We start from the raw sequence: 18,577 nt of genomic DNA on the forward strand, positions 1-18,577 counted from the left end.
AATTGTTGGACTACCTGAAAGTCATGATAAAAAAAAAAGAGGCTAGACACTAGCCTCTTCAAGAAATTATTCAGAAATTTTAAGGAAATTTTTTAAGAAATTAAAGAAATTTAACAAATCATTAAGGAAAATTTCCCTGAAGTTTTAAAACTAGAGGGTAAAATAAAAATTAAAAACAACCCACCAATCATTGATCGCACAAGACACCAAAATGAAAACTCACAGGAATGTTATACCTAAGTTTCAAAGCTTCCAAGTCAAGGAGAAACTATTATAAGAAATTAGAAAGAAACAATTCAAATACTGTGGAGCCCTAGTCAGGAAAACACAAGATTTAGCAGCTTCTATATTAAAAGACCAAAGGACATGGAATATTATATTCTGAAGAGCAAAGGAACTGGGTGTGCAACCAAGGATAGCCTACCCAGCAAAGCTGACTATAATCCTGCAAGGGGAAAAAATGGATATTTAATGAATTAAGAGGCTTTCAAGCATTTTTGAGGAAAAGACCAGAACTGAAAAGAAAATTTGATTTACAAAAATACATGAATCAGGAGAAATATAAGAAGTTAAACATGAAAGACTAATCACAAGGTATTTAATAAGGTTTACTTCTTATACAGGAAAATGATAATTTTAACTCTTAAAAATATTATCGTTACTAGGATGGTTATAAAGAATGTACATAGATAGAGGACTTGAAGTTGAGTTGATTATGATGGGATGATCCTAAAAATAAAATTGGGTAGGGAGAGGTAAAATGGAGCAAATTATCTTGTACAAAGAGATGTGAATAGAAAATGTTTTACACTGGAGGGGAAGATGACATAGAGGGCAGACAGCAGGAACTTTATTCTCATTTGAAATGAGTTAAAGAGGAAAGAACACATACATCTATTTTGCTATAAAAATATACTACCCGGATTAACAGAAGAGGAAACAGAATATCTAAATAAGCCTATTTTAGAAAAAGAAATTGAACAGGCCATAAGTGAACTTCCTAAGAAAAAAAGCATCAGTACCAGATGGATTTACAAGTGCCATACATTTAAAGATGAACTAATTCCAATATTAAATAAATTGTTTGGCAAAGAAGGAGTCCTATCAAACTCCTTTTACGAAATAAATATGGTGCTGATACCTAAACCAGGCAGAGCAAAAACAGAGAAAAGAAAATTATAGACCAATTTCACTAATGAATATTGATGCAAAAATCCTAAACAAAACACTAGCTATGAGACTACAGCAATATATCACAAAGATTATACATTGTGACCAACTGGAGTTTATACCAGGAATGCAAGGCTGGTTCAAATATAAGAAAAACTATTAATATAATAGATTATATCAATAACAAAAGCAATAAAAGTCACATGATTATATCAATAGATGCAGAAAAAGCTTTCCCAAGAAGATCAGGAGTGAAACAAGAATGCACATTATCACCAATATTATTCAATATTGCACTAGAAATGCTAGCAATAGTAATAAAAAATTAAAGTAATCAGAATGGGCAATGAAGAAATAAAACTGTTTTTGCAGATGATATGCTATACTTGGAAAATCCTAGAGATGCAACTAAAAATACTTGAAACAATAATTTTAGCAAAGTAGCAGGATATAAAATAAACCTACATAAATCATGAACATTTCTGTATATCACCAACAAAGCCCTGCAAGAAGAGATAGTAAGAGATATTTCATTTAAAATAACCATAGACAATATAAAATACCTGGGAATATACCTGCCAAGATGAACCCAGGAACTGTATGAACATAATTATAAAACATTTGGGCTCTGAGCTTGTGAAGCCTATTGCTAAAATTTTATTCCTTCCTACTCCAGAAGAGTGACTGGTAGTTCTCCTCTGAGACATCTTGAACCCAGGCACCTTGTACTTTGGAATCTCCAAATCAAAGATATTAGATGATCCACAGTAAGTCAGCTCCGGAATTACTTTCTACAGGAGGTCTTTCTTGTCCATCCTCATGCCCCAGATGCTGGTGCCTTCCCATCCAAAGTTTCCTTGTTAATACTTATATAGAAAGTTCTTGCTTTACATATGTGGACCTTTCTGCAGAACTCTGTGTAAAACAATTTTTATGTAATGTGAATTTGTCCATAGAGATGGGGAAGAGAGGGAGGGAAACAGGAGGAGGGCCACACAGACAGCACATGGTTCAATGACACATGGGGGCTGGGGGCAGAGAAACGGGATCAAAAGGAACAACACAAGGGGCTGGGACCAGCCATGTAGGGGCATGGCCTAACCAGAGCAAAAACATGGGGGTAGATATGTGGCTGTGGCACCATTCTGCTGTTTTCTCTTGGAGGGTTATTTTTTTAGGGTTTTTTAAAATCAATTCTAATTTTTAAGGAGTTATTTTCTTCAGTAAGTTGTTGTATCTCTTTCTAATTGATTGACTTTCCTTTTATAATTTTCTTGATTTTATTCCATTACTCATTTCTTTTCCCAATTTTTCCTCTACCTCTCTTGTTTGATTTTTTAAATCCTTTTAAAACTCTTCTAGGAACTCTTTTTGGACTTGTGACTCTTTCACATTATTCTTTGAAGTTTCAAAAGCAATTGTTTCGACTTCATTGTCTTCTTCTGAGTTTGAACCCTGATCTTCTCTATCACAATAGTAACTACCTATGGTCAGGTTCTTTCTCTGTTGTTTATTCATTTTTTTTTAACATCCTGTTTCTTGACTGTTAACTTTATATTAGGGTCAGGCTCTGCTCCCTATTTTTTAGGGAGGAGAGAGCAGGAAGCTGCAAGAGATTGCTTGGGGGGAGGGGAAGAGGGAGGGAATGAGAGAGAGAGAGAGAGAACAGTACTATACAATAAAATTAACATAACTGTTTTTTTGGAATGTGAATTTCAGGATTCTTTAAAGTCATATTTGCATAATCTAAGAACTATCTATATATGTACTAGCTAGGTGGCATAAGAATAGCTAGGTGGTGTAGTGGATAGAGTGCTGGGTCTGGAGTCAGGGAAACCTGAGTTCAAATCCAGCCTCAGACACTTACTAGCTGTATGACCCTGGGCAAGTCACTTAACTTCTCTTGCCTCAGTTTCCTCATTTATAAAATGGGGGTAATAAAGCACCTACTTCCCAGTATTGTAATTGCAAAGCTCTTAGCACAGTGCCTGGCACATAGTAAGTGCTATAGAAATGTTAGTTATTGTTATGATATTATTGTTGTTGTTGTCATCTCTTCCATAAGAATGTAAGCTCCTTGAGAGCAGAGGCCATTTCATTTTTGCCTTTGTATCCTTGCACTGAGCACAGTGCATGGCATATAATAGGTACTTAATAAATGCTTGTTAATTTTTTTTTTCATTTCTCATGGTTAATGTTGATATTACACTTGGCATAGACAGAGGACCTGGCTACTACTGGAAAAAAAGTGCTAGGTTTTTGAATCAATCATCCTTTAAATCAATTAATAAACATTTAATGTTCATGATATGCAAAGTACTATGCCTAGGTGCTATACATATGCATCATATGCAAACTGTCAATCAGTTTCTTCACACACCATTTATCATCCCCTAAAAATATTAAACCACACTTGCCCCAACTATAGAGTGAGCACAATTTACTCCAAGAGCTATAGTTCTTTCAGTTTTAATTTAAGTCAGTTCAGTAATTGCTTAGTCTTCTATCTCCATGAGATTCCCAGGTAGTTGGGGGACCACTGCTACAAAGGAAATAGAAAGTGCAAAGAAAAATCCACTGAGGAGAGAGGTGGCACCACTGAAATAGACAACCTTGCCCCAACAGCTGCTCTGCCCTTCTTGAGACAGCATCACTTAAACTGGGATTGAATTCTCTCAGAGCTTGGGATTGGAGACCTCCTTGACGCATGGCCCTCTTGGCTGCTACTTGCTAAAGGGATACCTATTCTACCCTCTATTAACATCTGAGGGAATGCTTTAACCATCTATCACCACCAAAGACCTATTTGGTGAAAGACACTTCAAGTAGAGTGTGATGTTGAAGGACAATGTGGCTGCCTGCTGCCCTGGACTTGAGGTCTTTATCACTATATGGCCTTCTTGGCTGTCATTATCACTGACTATCCTGACCCCAGCACCAGCCCTTCTCAAGGATTATGAGGGAGAGGAATAGAAGAATGAATGTGCCCTGGCCACATATTGCCCAGAATTAGTGGCTTCCTTCTTCATATGACTTTCCTGAATACCAGTACCATCAAACCTCTTCTCAACTATTAATGAGGTATACTTCATTAACAGGTACTTCCCCTGCCCTTATGTTCCCCTTCCCCGACAGTTAGCAAATTTTTACCTCCCATTCCCCTCATTCCTATGAAATCCCCCTTTTCTTGCTCCTCTATCCTTACTTTCATCCTTATCCTGATCAGTCTATCCTTCCCAAGTCCTTATCATTTTCTAGCTCTCACTGACTGGTCAACAACAGGTCCCAACCCAAGCCTTGCTTGGTCATTATTGGGCTCTGATGGCTCAGACTGAGTGTAAATATCAACTGTTTCTGTTTTGGCCAGAAACCCTGAGGCTGTTCTCCTCCCAGATTTCTTTTTCTTCCTTCCTTTCTTCCTTCCTTTCTTTCTTTCTTTCTTTCTTCCTTCCTTTATTTTTTTTACTAGATAAGAGGCAATTCTTTGCCTCATTTCTTCCCTAACCTTAATCACCAAATGGGCATTGCCTCAATGAAACTGAAACCTGGGAACGACCTTAGCTTAAAAAGGCCAAGGTCTCCCACTGTATCAGGAGCCATCTCCAGTTGTCCTGATCTATATCTTGCCACTGAATCCAGACGACTCCAGAGAAGAGAGTGAGACTGGTGACTTTGCACAGCCCTCCCTCACTTAAATCCAATTCACTTTCAAGTGACGACATCACCTTTGTGATGTCATGGTTCTCCCCCACTTTCATCCTAGATCTTTTTCTTTAATTTTTTTTTCCATCTTCTTGCACTCAAGGAAAGCCAGATAATACCTGATCACCTTCTCCAAAGCTGGTTGCTCTTTCTTTCACATATTTCAGCACACTGAGTCAGGAGGAATTAGCATCCTCCCTGTTTGTCTTTGTTATTCTGAACACTCTCATTCCACATGTCATTCAACAGGTGGTAGAAAGAGAAGATGGCAGAATAGGCAGCAATGTAGCTGAGCTCTCACACTACCCCATCAAGGATGGAAAAAGAACATTAGACTTCATGACTCTGGAGAGAGAGTGGGGCTGATGACTTTATATTCTTCTTCTTATTTGTTCTTTGTTCTGGAAGAGGACCAATGACATCAGGAAAGTAATGTCTTGGCTTGCAAGTGAACTGGATTGAAGCGAGGCAGAGCTGCACAAAGTCACCAGCCTCACTTTCTCCTCTGGAATCACCTGAGTCCAGTGGCAAGACATAGATCAGGACGACTGGAGATGGCCCTGGATGCAGTGGGAGATCTTGGCCTTTTTAAGCCAAGATCTTTCCCAGGTCTCAGTCTGTCTGAGATAACTCCCATTCAGTTATCAAGGCTAGTGAATGAATTTTGTGTCAATGCTGTAGGAATTTTGGGATAGCAAACAACAGCAGAAAGTTGTGTTCCTAAGTGAAGGTTTGGTGGTATATGAGTCATCTCCTGGGCCTCCATTTGTAAGTTACGTCACCACCACCCCAGAGGTGAGATGCAGCCAAAGTGGCCCTGATCAATTAATTCCCTCTTCAATGAACTGCCCTCTCAAAGGATCACTAAGGAGTTCACTATAGAAAATGTTCAGGAAGTCATCTCCCCCACTAGCAGCACTATAAATGATGCTGATGACCCATGTACCAGCGTAGGAGCCTATCGCTATATGCTGGAGTCAAACGGGGAAAACTATCTTGGAATTTCAGAAGCTGATGATTGTTTTCTAGCTACTGCACTGGAATGGAAACCTGAAAGCCCTTCAGGAAACCAAGTGTTCCCGATAGGAGGTGATTTCCTACTATTTCCAGCATTCCTTAGATGAAAGGATGAGGAGTCACATGGCCCTGGACTAGATCATGAAGGAACAAGATTCACCAGGAATGGTCTCTCCAGAGCCGCAGATGGCCCTGAGGGCATTGGAGGAAGCCCGAAGAGCTGGACAAGAGCTTCAGTTTTACAAAGAAAAGAAAGAAATCCTGAGCTTAGCCCTAGCGCAGCTCTACAGTGACCAAAATGCCTCTTTGCCAAAGGGTGATCAGATGAGTCTGGCTGCTTTATTGCAGCTACCGCTATCTGATACCAGAACTCCATTGGACCCATCAAGTGCTAAACTAGAAAGTGCTAATCATTTGATATTTTGATGGACCATGTAAGTTGGTCACTTACAGTCATGGTTTTAGAGAAATGGAGCTGCTAATTGAAGTTTTACTCCATTTGCACCCTACCTCAGCCTGACGCCAGTCCCATCACACATTATGGAGCCTTAGAGGTGAAAAAGACCTTAGAGATCATCTAATCCAATTTCCCAACCAATCTTTTCACCTCCACTAGCTTAGGCCTAAGTTGGGAGGCAGGGGGAGGAAAAGAATAAATGCTTTACATATATTTTCTCATTCATTCCTCACAATAAACCTGTGAGGGGGATGCTATTGACATCTTTTTTGGGGGGAGGGCAAGGCGATTGGAGTTCAGTGACTTGCCCAGGGTCACACAGCTAGTAAGTGTCAAGTGTCTGGTCTGAGGTCAGATTTGAACTCAGGTCCTCCTGACTCCAAGGCCAGTGCTCTATCCACTGTGCCGCCTAGCTGTCCCTGACATCCCTTTTTTGCAGATTAGTAAACTTGGTCTGAAATTAAGATTAAGTAGCTCCCCAAGATCACAAAGTTCCCAAGTACCTGATGAAGGATTCAAACCTAAGTCTGTCTGACTTCTGTTCCTATGGTTTCTTCATTATGCCACCTAGTTGTCTCATAGATGGCAAGGAAGAAGATTATTTGAAAGATATTTTTCATAAATCATTGAAATCCTACAAAATGGGTACTCCAGATCTACTAAGTCTGACATAGACTTTGATGAGCCACGATATAGGGTTGTATAACCTAAGAAGAAACAAATCTCAACTCTAGAGGATTCTATTGATAAATTTCACAAAGATTTGATGATAAAAGCTTGATCTTTAGGCAAGTTTCTTTGGGATGTGAGTGATGGGTGAAGTTTACAAGGGGAAGGAATCTCAAAAGGGAATATTAAATATAGCATGATTAAGTCTTAGCAAGATAGAATTGAAATCAATTTTACATACTCAAGCAAAATAGAATTGAAATCCAATTTTACATATTCAAGGAGAAGGTGCATTTTTCCAGCCCAAGTTCACAGAAGGTGATAGCCAGAAGCCTAAGGGCACTAGCAAAGGATTCTAAGCAGATAAGCCCAGTCTATGAGCAAGCTTCATGGAAGCCTTACTGAAAGTGGACCATGAATGATCCAGGGAAATCTGGAGCCTACAGCTATATACCTCAGGGCAGACCATGGACCAGGAGCCAGCTAGGGACACTTGAAATCTGCAACTGTGTTGCTCTGATCTCAGCCTGGGGTCTGGAACCTGCAAAGTCATACTTAGAAGGGCAGCAATCAGACCACACCCTCTAGACTAACTACATCTTTGATTACACAGCTCATTGGCTTCGGCTGCTCCTGAAATCTTTGAAGTGCACAATACTCAGTACCACTAAGAAATAGTGGAAGGCCCCCAGATAAAACAGATTAGGCTCAAACAAGGTCCTACGATTCTTTTAAGAAGTGCATAGAGCCGGGGATTGGGGGAGGCGGAGCCAAGATGGTGGAGGGAAAGCAGTGACTGTCTTGAGCTCTCCCCCAAACCCCTCCAAATACCTAAAAAAATGGCTCTAAACAAATTCTAAAGCAGCAGAACCCACAAAAAGACAGAGTGAAACAAATTTCCAGCCAAAGACAGCCTGGATGGTTGATCAGAAAGGTATATCGCGCTGGGCGGGGAGAGGAGCACAGTTTGGCCTGGGCCACAGGCCGCAGCTTCCCTGGAGCAGGCCTCAGAGGACTGAATCACCGGCAGCTGTGGTGGTTTCCAGACTTCTCAACCCTCAAATGCCAGAGACAATGTGGAAGGTCAGTGGGAAAAGTCTGTGACTGCGGTGAGAGAGGAGCTAGGTCTCAGCCACAAGTCTGGAGTGCGGCCCTGGGACGCGGCTTTTTCCTGAGCTTCTGGCCCACAGACTGAGGGGGAATCGAGTGGCTGATCAGAGAGGGATTGCAGGGATCTCTTTGCCAGTGCTGAGGCAGGAATCTCTTGCTTTACCGGTGCTTGGATCTGGGTCACAGTTCTGAGAGGTGGTCCTGGGACGAGGAAGAGCACTGGTGTGGTGGAGCTTGTTGTGACTGTGGAGGGGAAACACCTCGCCCCTTATCATACCACCTTGGAAGAACTGAAAATTTACAGGTCGCTAGAAGTACCTCTGAAAACAGCTGTACAAACCCCCGAAGCTTGGGATAGTACACTCTTCACATTGGAAGCAGACTTTTACTTTAACAAAGAGTTTAAAACTCAAGTAATTGGCCGGGACCATGAGTAAGCAGCGCAAAAAGAGTCAGACTATATTATCTTATTTTGGTGACAAAGAAGATCAAAACATACAACCAGAAGAAGACAACAAAGTCAAAGCTCCTACATCCAAAGCCTCCAAGAAAAATATGAATCAGTCCCAAGCCTTGGAAGAGCTCAAAAGGGATTTTGAGAAGCAAGTAAGAGAAGTAGAGGAAAAACTGAGAGTGATGCAAGAAAATCATGGAAAACAAGTCAACAGCTTGCTAAAGGAGACCCAAAAAAATACTGAAGAAAACAACACCTTAAAAAGTAGCCTAATCCAAATGGCAAAAGAGGTCCAAAAAGCCAATGAAGAGAAGAATGCCCTAAAAAGCAAAATTGGCCAAATGGAAAAGGAAGTCCAAAAAATTACTGAAGAAAATACTTCCTTCAAAATTAGAATAGAGCAATTGGAAGCTAGTGACTTTATGAGAAATCAAGACACTGTAAAACAAATCCAAAAGAATGAAAAATTAGAAGACAATGTGAAATATCTCATTGGAAAAACAACTGACCTGGAAAATAGATCCAGGAGAGAGAATTTAAAAATTATTGGACTATCTGAAAGCCATGATCAAAAAAAGAGGCTAGACATCATCTTTCAAGAAATTATCAAGGAAAACTGTCCTGATATTTTAGAACTAGAGGGCAAAATAGAAATGAAAGAATCCACCAATCTCCTCCTGAAAGAGATCCCCAAAGGAAAACTCTTAGGAATATTGTAGCCAAATTCCAGAGTTCCCAGGTCAAAGAGAAAATATTACAAGCAGCTAGAAAGAAACAATTCAAGTATTGTGGAAACACAATCAGGATAACACAAGATTTAGCTGCTTCTACATTAAGGGACCACAGGGCATGGAATATAATATTCCGGAGAGCAAAGGAGATAGGATTACAACCAAGAATCACCTATCCCGCAAAACTGAGTATAATACTGCAGGGGAAAAAATGGTCATTCAGTGAAATACAGGACTTTCAAGCATTCCTGATGAAAAGATCAGAGTTGAATAGAAAATTTGATTTTCCAATACAAGACTCAAGTGGAACATGAAGAGGTAAACAGGAAAGAGAAAATCATAAGAGACTTATTAAGGTTGAACTGTTTACATTCCTGCATGGAAAGATGATATTTGTAACTCATGAGACCTTTGTCAGTATTAGGGTAGTTGGAGGGGAAAAAATTACATGTATGTATATATATATAGATATAGATAAATAGAGGGCACAGGGTGAGTTGAAAATGAAGGGGTCATATCTGGAGAATAAAATTAAGGGGTGAGAGAGGAATATACTAGGAGAAGGAGAAAGGGAGAGGTAGAAGGGGGTGAATTATCCCACAAAAAACAAAACAAAAGGCTCTTACAGTGGAGGGGAAACAGGGGAAGGTGAGAAGGAATAAGTGAATCTTATTCTCATAGGATTTGACTTAAGGAGGGAATAACATATACACTCAATTGAGTATGGAAATCTGTCTTACTGTACAGGAAAATGCGGGGGGGAGGGGACAAGAGAGTAGGGGAATGATAGAGAGGAGGGCAGATTGGGAAAGGGAGTAATCAGAAGCAAATACTTCTGAGGAAGGACAGGGTCAAAAGAAAGAATGGAATAAATGTGTGGGCGGGATAGGATTAAGGGAAATAGAGTTAGTTTTTCACAGCATGTCTACTATGGAAGTGTTTTGCATAACTGCACATATATAGCCTATATTGAGTTGCTTGCCTTATCAATGAGGGTGGGTGGGGAGGGAGGAAGGGAGAAAATTTGGAACCCAAAGTTTTGAAAATACATGTTTAAAAAAAATGTTTTCACATGCAACTGGGAAATAAGAAATACAGGAAATGGGGTACAGAAATCCATCCTGCCTTACAGGAAAATTGAAGGGGAAAGGGATAAGAGAAGAGAGGGAGAGATAGAAGGGAAGGCAGACTAGGGGAAGGGGTATTCAGAATGCATGCCATCTTGGGGTGGGGGAGGGGCAAGATGGGGTGAAAATTTGGAACTCAAAATCTTGTGGAAATAAATGTTGAAAACAAAAAAAAATAAATAAAAATTACCATTAAAAAGAAAAAAAAAAAGAAATGCATAGAGCCTTCCCTGACACAAAATTTCTATTCAGGAAGTAAGGCTAGATAAATGCAGCAACAAAAGAAGTCACCATGATAAAGAAATACTTTGGATCCATGGAGAACCAAGACAAACATCTAGAAAAAGAGAATAATACCACAAAAGCCTCAAACAAAAACACATTTTGGTTACAAAGTTTACTAGAATTCCCAGGAAAAAAATGAAATAGGGGTTTAAAATGACATTATAAATTAAATGAGAGCTCTAGAGAAAAGGTATGGAAAAACAATAAATAGCTAAGTACAGGAGATACAAAACCTTACTCATGTAACTGACTCCTTAAAAATTAGCATGGAAATAGATAAATAAAATGACTAATGAAAACTAGCTAGACTTCTTAGAACAAGATGGTACAGTGAAAATATAAAGTTTGTACTAGCCATCTCCTAAAAGAAACACTAAAATTAATACTCCCAGGAATGTCATAGTCAAAATCCAAAGTCTTAAGGTCAATGTGGAGAAAATGCTGGAAGCAGTTGGAAAAGAGTTCAAATACCAAGGAGCCACAGTCAGGATCACATAAGGTTTGGCAGCTCCCACTTAAAAGAAGAAGAGAGCTTGAAACTATTCCAAAAGGCAGAAAATAAAGGCTTGAAACTGAGAATAACCCATCTGGCAAAACTGAGTATCATGCTACAAGGTGGAAAATGGATCTTTAATCTATTGGAGGACTTCCAAGCAGTCCTGATGAAAAAACCAGAGCTGAGTAGACACTTTTAAACGCAAACAAAGGACTCAAAATAAGTAAAGAAAGTAAGTACATTTGAACAATTGGAACTATATGATGATTAATTTTTAAATAATATTTTATTTTATTATTTATTTTTCCCAGTTACATATAAAGACAATTTTTAGGATTCATTTTTTTTAAATTTTGAGTTCCAAATTTTCTCTCTCCTCCCTCCCCTCCCCCTCCCTGAGAGAGTAAACAATTTGATATAGGCTATACATGTTCAGTCATGCAAAACATGTTGTTATGTTTTCAGTTATTAGTTATGTTGTGAAAAAATACAGAAAGTGAAAAATAGTATGCTTTGATCTACATTCAGACTTCATCAGTTCTTTCTTTGGAGGTGGAGAGCAATGATTAATTTTTTACATTAATAGGAGAGAAGAAACAAATGTGCCCTCAGAACTCTAATAGCTTTAAGGGGTATAGCAGGATTTATAGTAGAATAGATAAGGTATACATTACAGAAGCAACATACAGAATACAACATACAGAAGCAAATGAATTTAGTTACTTAGAGTTAAAAAAACAAAAAGACCTCAGCTGTTGGGGTAAGGACTAACTATTTAATTGAAAAATAAAACTTCTGGAAAAATTAGATAACAGTATAGAAGAAATTAGGTTTGATCCACACCTCACACCATACATCCAAATAAGCTCTAAATCAGGCCTACACAGCATGCGGCCCACTGAGGAATTGCATGGCCCATGAAAAATGTAAAGAAAGTAAAGATGTAACAAGTGCTTTGTCCATGTCCCACTTAACCCGCCTTCCACTAGTCACTATTGTGCCCATCATGTAAGCTGACAGGTGAGTTACCACTCCATGATCTCTCCTATTTATCCCATGACCTGCAGCAACCAACCATCATCAGTCTGTCTCTAGTCTGAGAGGAATGATTTCATGATAAATAAGTAATGAGTGTAATTAATTGATATTAATTGAAATTCCCCTTTTTAAAAATATGGTTTATTTGCAAAATAGTTTAATCATTAATTATACCTTTACTTGAAAAGTGAGCCGATAAAAGCCTATCTGCGGGCCGAAGAAGTTTAGCCTGTTTTAATTTTGGTCCCTACCTACAAGTTGTGCAGGTCTGCTCTAAATGGATACAGAATCTAGTTAGTAAAGGTCACATCAAAACCCAACTAGAGAAATGTGACATTTAAAAAGTTAAAGAGACAATTTCTGAGTAATTTAATCATTTTATTTATGACAATATATTTAGTAATAAAAGGATGGTTATTTGGTTGTCTCTCTCTTAAACCAAAGATAATCACAGTAGGAGGAGGGAGGTGGAATGGGGGGGATGGAAGGGTGGGGGAGAAGCATTGGCTCACCACTTATATGTCCTTTGGAAAAGGAGTGTTCCAGAAGGCGGCAAGCAACTCTGACTGGTTAACAATTAATGAGAGAATGAATATTACAATGAGGGGCTGAACCTATTCAAATGAACTTTGATTGTGTTTATTTACTTCTAAGTTACCCTCAGCCTTGGGCAATCTATTAAAAAAATTTATCCCCATCCAAACTTGAGTAGAGCACAATGGCTTCCCCACCCGGGTGAGATCTGAGCAAGATTGTTAAGAAAATTAGTTTGATGATAAATGCTGGAGAAGATATGGAAAAATTGGAATACTAATGCATGTGGAGTTGTGAACTGATCCAACCATTCTCAAGAGTAATTTAGAACAATTCCCAAAGGGCTACAAAAATGTGCATACCCTTTGACCCAGCAATACCACTTCTAGGTCTGTATCCCAAAGAGATCATACAAATGGGAAAAAGACCCACATGTACAAAAATATTTATAGCAGCTCTTTTTGTGGTGGCAAAGAACTGGAAATTGAGGGGATGCTCATCAGTTGGGGAATGGCTGAAGAAGCTGTGGCATATGAATGTAATGGAATACTATTGTGCTATAAGAAATGATGAGCAGGTGGACTTCAGAAAAACCTGGAAAGACTTATATGAACTGATGCTGGGTGAAATAAGCAGAACCAGGAGAACACTGTACACAGTAACAACCACAAGATACGATGACTAACTTTATAGACTTATCTCTTCTCAGCAATGCAAGGATTCAAGACAACTCCAAAGGACTCATGATGGAAAATGCTTTCTACATCCAGAAAAAGAACTATGGAGTCTGAATGCAGATTGAAGCATATTATTTGGTTTCTTTTTTTTCTTTTTTTTTTTGTTTGTTTCTTCTTTCTCATGATTTCTTCCATTGGTTCTAATTCTTCTTTACAACATGACTAATATGAAAATAGGTTCAATATGAATGTATATGTAGAGCCTATATCAGATTGCCCACTGTCTTGGGGTATGGGGAGGGGAGAGATGGGGAGAAAATTTGGAATTGAAAATCTTATGAAAGTGAATGTTGAAAACTAAAAATAAATAAATTAAAAAAAAAAAGAAAAGAGGGGCAGCTAGGTGGCACAGTGGATAGAACACTGGCCCTGAATTCAGGAGGACCTGAGTTCAAATCGGGCCTCAGACACATAACACTCACTAGCTGTGTGACCCTGGGCAAGTCACTTAACCCCATTGTCTATCAAATAAAAAAAAAAGAAAGAAAATTAGTTTGACCTCATTATCTGTAATGTCTTTCAAGAGACTAAAGTTTGGAAATCAGGACTTTAGAAAAAGGTGGAACTCTGGATCTCCCCAAACCATTGGTTATTAATAATCATTTCTCTCATAAATAAGGAAGAAATCACACGTCTTATCTATTTACTGGGGAAGAAGTAATAACCAAACAAGGTGGGAAAGGACCATAGAATATGAAATGGATAATACTGATTACATAAAACTAAAAAATTGTTGCACAAGCACATCCAATACAACTAAGATTAGAAGAGGAAAAAATTAATTGGGAAAAAAGATCTTTGCAGCAAGCTTCTCTGATAAAAGTCTCATTTCCAAGATATATAAGGAACTGATTCAAATGTATAAGCCACTGCCCAATTGATCAATGATCGAAGGATATGAACAGGCAGTTCTCAAGGGAACAAATCCAGGTTAAACATGATTATATGAAAAATTATTCCAAATCATTAATAACTAGAGAAATTAACATTAACACAATTTTGAGGTTCCACTTCATACCTATCAGATTGTCAAAGAGGACCAAAAACAATAAAATGACAAATGTTGGAAGGATTGTGGAAAAGCAGGCACATTAACAAATTGTTGGTAGAGTCATGAATATGGGTTCAACCTCTCAGAATAGCAATTTGGAATTATCCCTCTAAAGTCACTAAACAGTGCATGTCCTTTGACCCAGTCATACCATAGTTAGGCCTATACCCAAAAGAGATTAAAAAAAAGAGGAAAAGTCCTATGTGTACAGAAACATTTATAGCAGGTCTTTTCATGACAGCAAAAAACTCGAAACTAGGAAATGTGCATCAACTGGGAATTGGCCACAGAAATTGTGATGTATGAATGGAATACGATTGTGCTGTAAGAAATGAAGAAAAATATGGTTTCTAAGAGACATAGAAAGACTTGTATGAACTGACACAGAATGAAGTAAAGCAGAACCAGAAAATCAATTTATAACATCAATATTGTAAAAACAAACAATTTTGAAAGACTTAAAAACTCTGATCAACTAAGAATGCTGCTCATCTCATGACAGAGATAGACTAATATGCAGAATGTGGAAATATATTTTGCTTGACTAGGTTGTGCAATGGATAAAGTGCCAGGCCTGGAATGAGGAAGACTCATCTTCATGAGTTCAAATCTGACCTCAGATAGTATCTAGCTGTGTGACCCTAAGCAAGTCATTTAACCTTGTTTGGCTCAGTTTCCTTATCTGTAAAAAATGAATGGAGAAAGAAATGGTAAACCACTCAAGTATCTCTATCAAGAAAACGCCAAGGGGGTCAGCTAGGTGGCGGAATGGATAGAGCACCAGCCCTGGAGTCAGGAGGACCTGAGTTCAAATGCGGCCTCAGATATATAACACTCACTAGCTGTATGACCCTGGGCAAGTCACTTAACTTCAATTGCCTCACCAAAAAAAAAAAAAAAACAACCCAAGGGGCAGCTAGGTCACATACTAGCTGTGGGGACCCTGGGCAAGTCACTTAACCCTGACTGCCTGGGCCAAAGAAAAAGTAAAAGAAAAGGAAAAAAAGAAAAGAAAAGAAAACCCCAAATGAGGTCAGGAAGAGTCAGACATGATTGAAAATGACTTAACACACACACACATGCTTAAATGATATAGAGGTGTCCCCAGTTGATAAATGGTCAAAGGATATGAACAGGCAGTTCTCAGATGAAGAAATGAAAGCCATCTATAGTCACATGAAAAAATGCTCTAAATCACTATTGATTAGAGAAATGCAAATCAAAACAACTCTGGGGTACCACATCACACCTATTAGATTGGCCAACATGACAAAACAGGAAAATGATAAATGTTGGAGAAGATGTGGGAAAATTGGAACACTAATGCATTGTTGGTGGAGTTATCCAACCATTTTGGAGAGCAATTTGGAACTGTACCCAAAGGGCTATAAAAATGTGCATACCCTTTGACCGAGCAATAGCACTTCTAGGGCTATATCCCAAAGAGATCACACAAATGGGAAAAGGACTCACATGTACAAAAATATTTATAGCAGCTCTTTTTGTGGTGGCAAAGAATTGGAAATTGAGAGGATGCCCATCAATTGGGGAATAGCTGCACAAGTTGTGGTATTTGAATATAATGGAATACTACTGTGCTATAAGAAATGATGAACAGGCTGACTTCAGAAAAACTTGGAAAGACTTGTATGGACTGATGCTGAGTGAAGTGAGCAGAACCAGGAGAATGCTGTGCACAGTAACAGCCACGTTGTTTGATGACTAATATTGATAGACTTAGCCCTTCTCAGCAATATAAGGATATAAGACATCTCCAAAGGCCTCATGATGGAAAATGCTATCTACCTCCAAAGAAACAACTATGAAGTTTGAATGCAGATCGCAGAATACTAATTGCTATTTTTTTTCTTCTGTTGTGTTTTGTTTCCTCTTTCTGGTGGTTCCTCCTATTGGTTCTAATTCTTACTTATAACATCACTAATGTGAAAATATGTTTAATAGGAATGTATATATATAGCCTATATGAGATTGCCTGCCAGCTTGGGGAGGCAGAGGGAGAAAAATTTAAAACTCAAAAGCTTATGGAAGTGATGTCTGATAAATCAAAATAAAATAATTTTTAAAAAATGATATAGAGGTTCTATATTTCTTCGCTTCTTTTTTTTCTTCCTTCTTTTCTTTCTTGTAAAGGAAGGTGGGAAGAAAAAAACAAATGATTGATTATTGAAAGAAGTATTGACAATTAAGTGATATGGCACAGTGCATGTGTACTTGTGCACACATGCAGAAACATCTACCACAGGGAAATATGTGGACTACTTTTTCATACTTAACTTTAGCTTTCTTGTTTTGCAGTTCAGGGTGTCTGTTTTGTCCCCTTTTCTCTCCCCAATTCCTGAGCACTTCAGTTTTGCAATCTTTGTCTTTTAGGAGATGCAAGCTAGATCATATAGGTAGTACCTGTGCCACCTCACATTGAGTGTACAATTCTGTGTCTGCAACTAGGCTTCCCTACAGCTTGCCCCTTTCAGAAGTCAGTACCAACTCCTCACGCTTTCTCTCTACCCCAGCTTATCTTTTGATGAACCCTAGTTCCCACAGCTTCCAGTTACGTAGATTTTTCGTCATGCACGATTCCCCTGGGGGTGTTTGTAAATACTTTCTTTTTCTAGTTGAGAAACAGTTCTAGTTCTCCTTCCCTCAACTGTAGCTACTTGCCCCCCACCCCCACCCCACTCCTACTCCTTAATAGAGCAGCAATTAGCAGCTCTGACACTCAAGGAAGGCACCACAAAATGTACAAAAGTTATAGAAGTATGAATGGTACTTTCAAATCAACCTTTTAATCCAAATTCTGTTGGTCTAGAGATGAAGGGTAGGAAAGGACCTTGAGGCATGGGAAGATCCCAGAACACTAAGAACAGGGGAGAACCCAGGGAGAACTCAGCAATTGCTAGGGGATGGGGAAGTGGAGAAGAGGGAAGTGTATTTTCTGGTGGCTTCCTATTTTAACTATTCTTACTGACAAGGTACTAAGTTTAGTTGTTCTTTCTGATGTAGAAAGATGTTGTTGTCAATACACTTTAAATTTTGATGCCTTGGGAAAAAACCCAGGTAGCCCTGTCCTAATTATGGCCCCTTAGTTTTCCTGTGGCCCCTTTTCTTCTAGTTAATATCCCAAGCTACTTTAGATCTAACCTTGAGATGGAGCAACTTAGAAATCCCCAGTACTTTTCATCATTTCCTTTGCCCCTTCAATAGGAACTCCCAAGATGCCCAGTGATTAATTGCTCCCCTATGTTCATATCTCAACCCCCCCATTATTTCTAACTTCCCCCAGGCTATAACACCCTTGACTATATCCAGCTACAATATTTCCTGGGCCTTGAACATTCCACCCCCTTACACCTATTCTATTCAACTTTGGTATTTGTAAGAATCCCCTGCTTTGACAATTTTGTTATTACCTTGTTCAATTTAATAAACACTTTTTAAAAAACAAACTATATGAATAGAAGGTCACAGTTTCATATACAAACTTTTTTGTTCTTTTTATATATTGGAATGTGTGTTTATTGATGATTGTCAAGTTCATAAAAAGAAAAAAAACTCCTGCTTTCCTCCATAACTTTATTAAGTTGGCAAATTTGCCATATTTAATGCTTTGTTTTATGTTTGCTGGGATAATACAGGAGTCCCATTTGGTCCTTATTGCCAGAATATCATTCTTCATCCTAAGGAGGCTTCTTTCCCCTGCTTTAGGGGTAGTGGAGTTTTATTGAAGCCAGCTTCAACTTAGAAGAGTCTGTGAATACCTCTGCCCTTATAATTTCCAATATAGTCACTCTTCTGCCTTCTCTCTCCCCAACTACATTTTCCTTGAACATTTTGGTCATCTTCTTCTCCCACACTTTTAATAGTTTTACTTTCAAAACTATAAACTACTTAATTTTACCTATCCCAAAAGAATGGAAACCACCAAGGAAACCACAAAATCACCTAATGATTTATTGTCAGTTGCTGGCCTGAACCCTGAGA

The 18,577-nt window shown here is 38.6% G+C and overlaps 1 pseudogene; it reads left to right on the forward strand.

Moving 5' to 3' along the window:
• The first annotated feature begins 3,027 nt into the window (after positions 1 to 3,027).
• On the forward strand, positions 3,028 to 6,315 carry LOC114039550 (annotated as a pseudogene).
• The last annotated feature ends 12,262 nt before the right edge of the window (positions 6,316 to 18,577 follow it).

The sequence above is a fragment of the Vombatus ursinus genome, unplaced genomic scaffold (genome assembly GCF_900497805.2).
Source record: "Vombatus ursinus unplaced genomic scaffold, bare-nosed wombat genome assembly UNPS02012082.1, whole genome shotgun sequence".
In the NCBI taxonomy this organism is placed as follows: Eukaryota; Metazoa; Chordata; class Mammalia; order Diprotodontia; family Vombatidae; genus Vombatus; species Vombatus ursinus.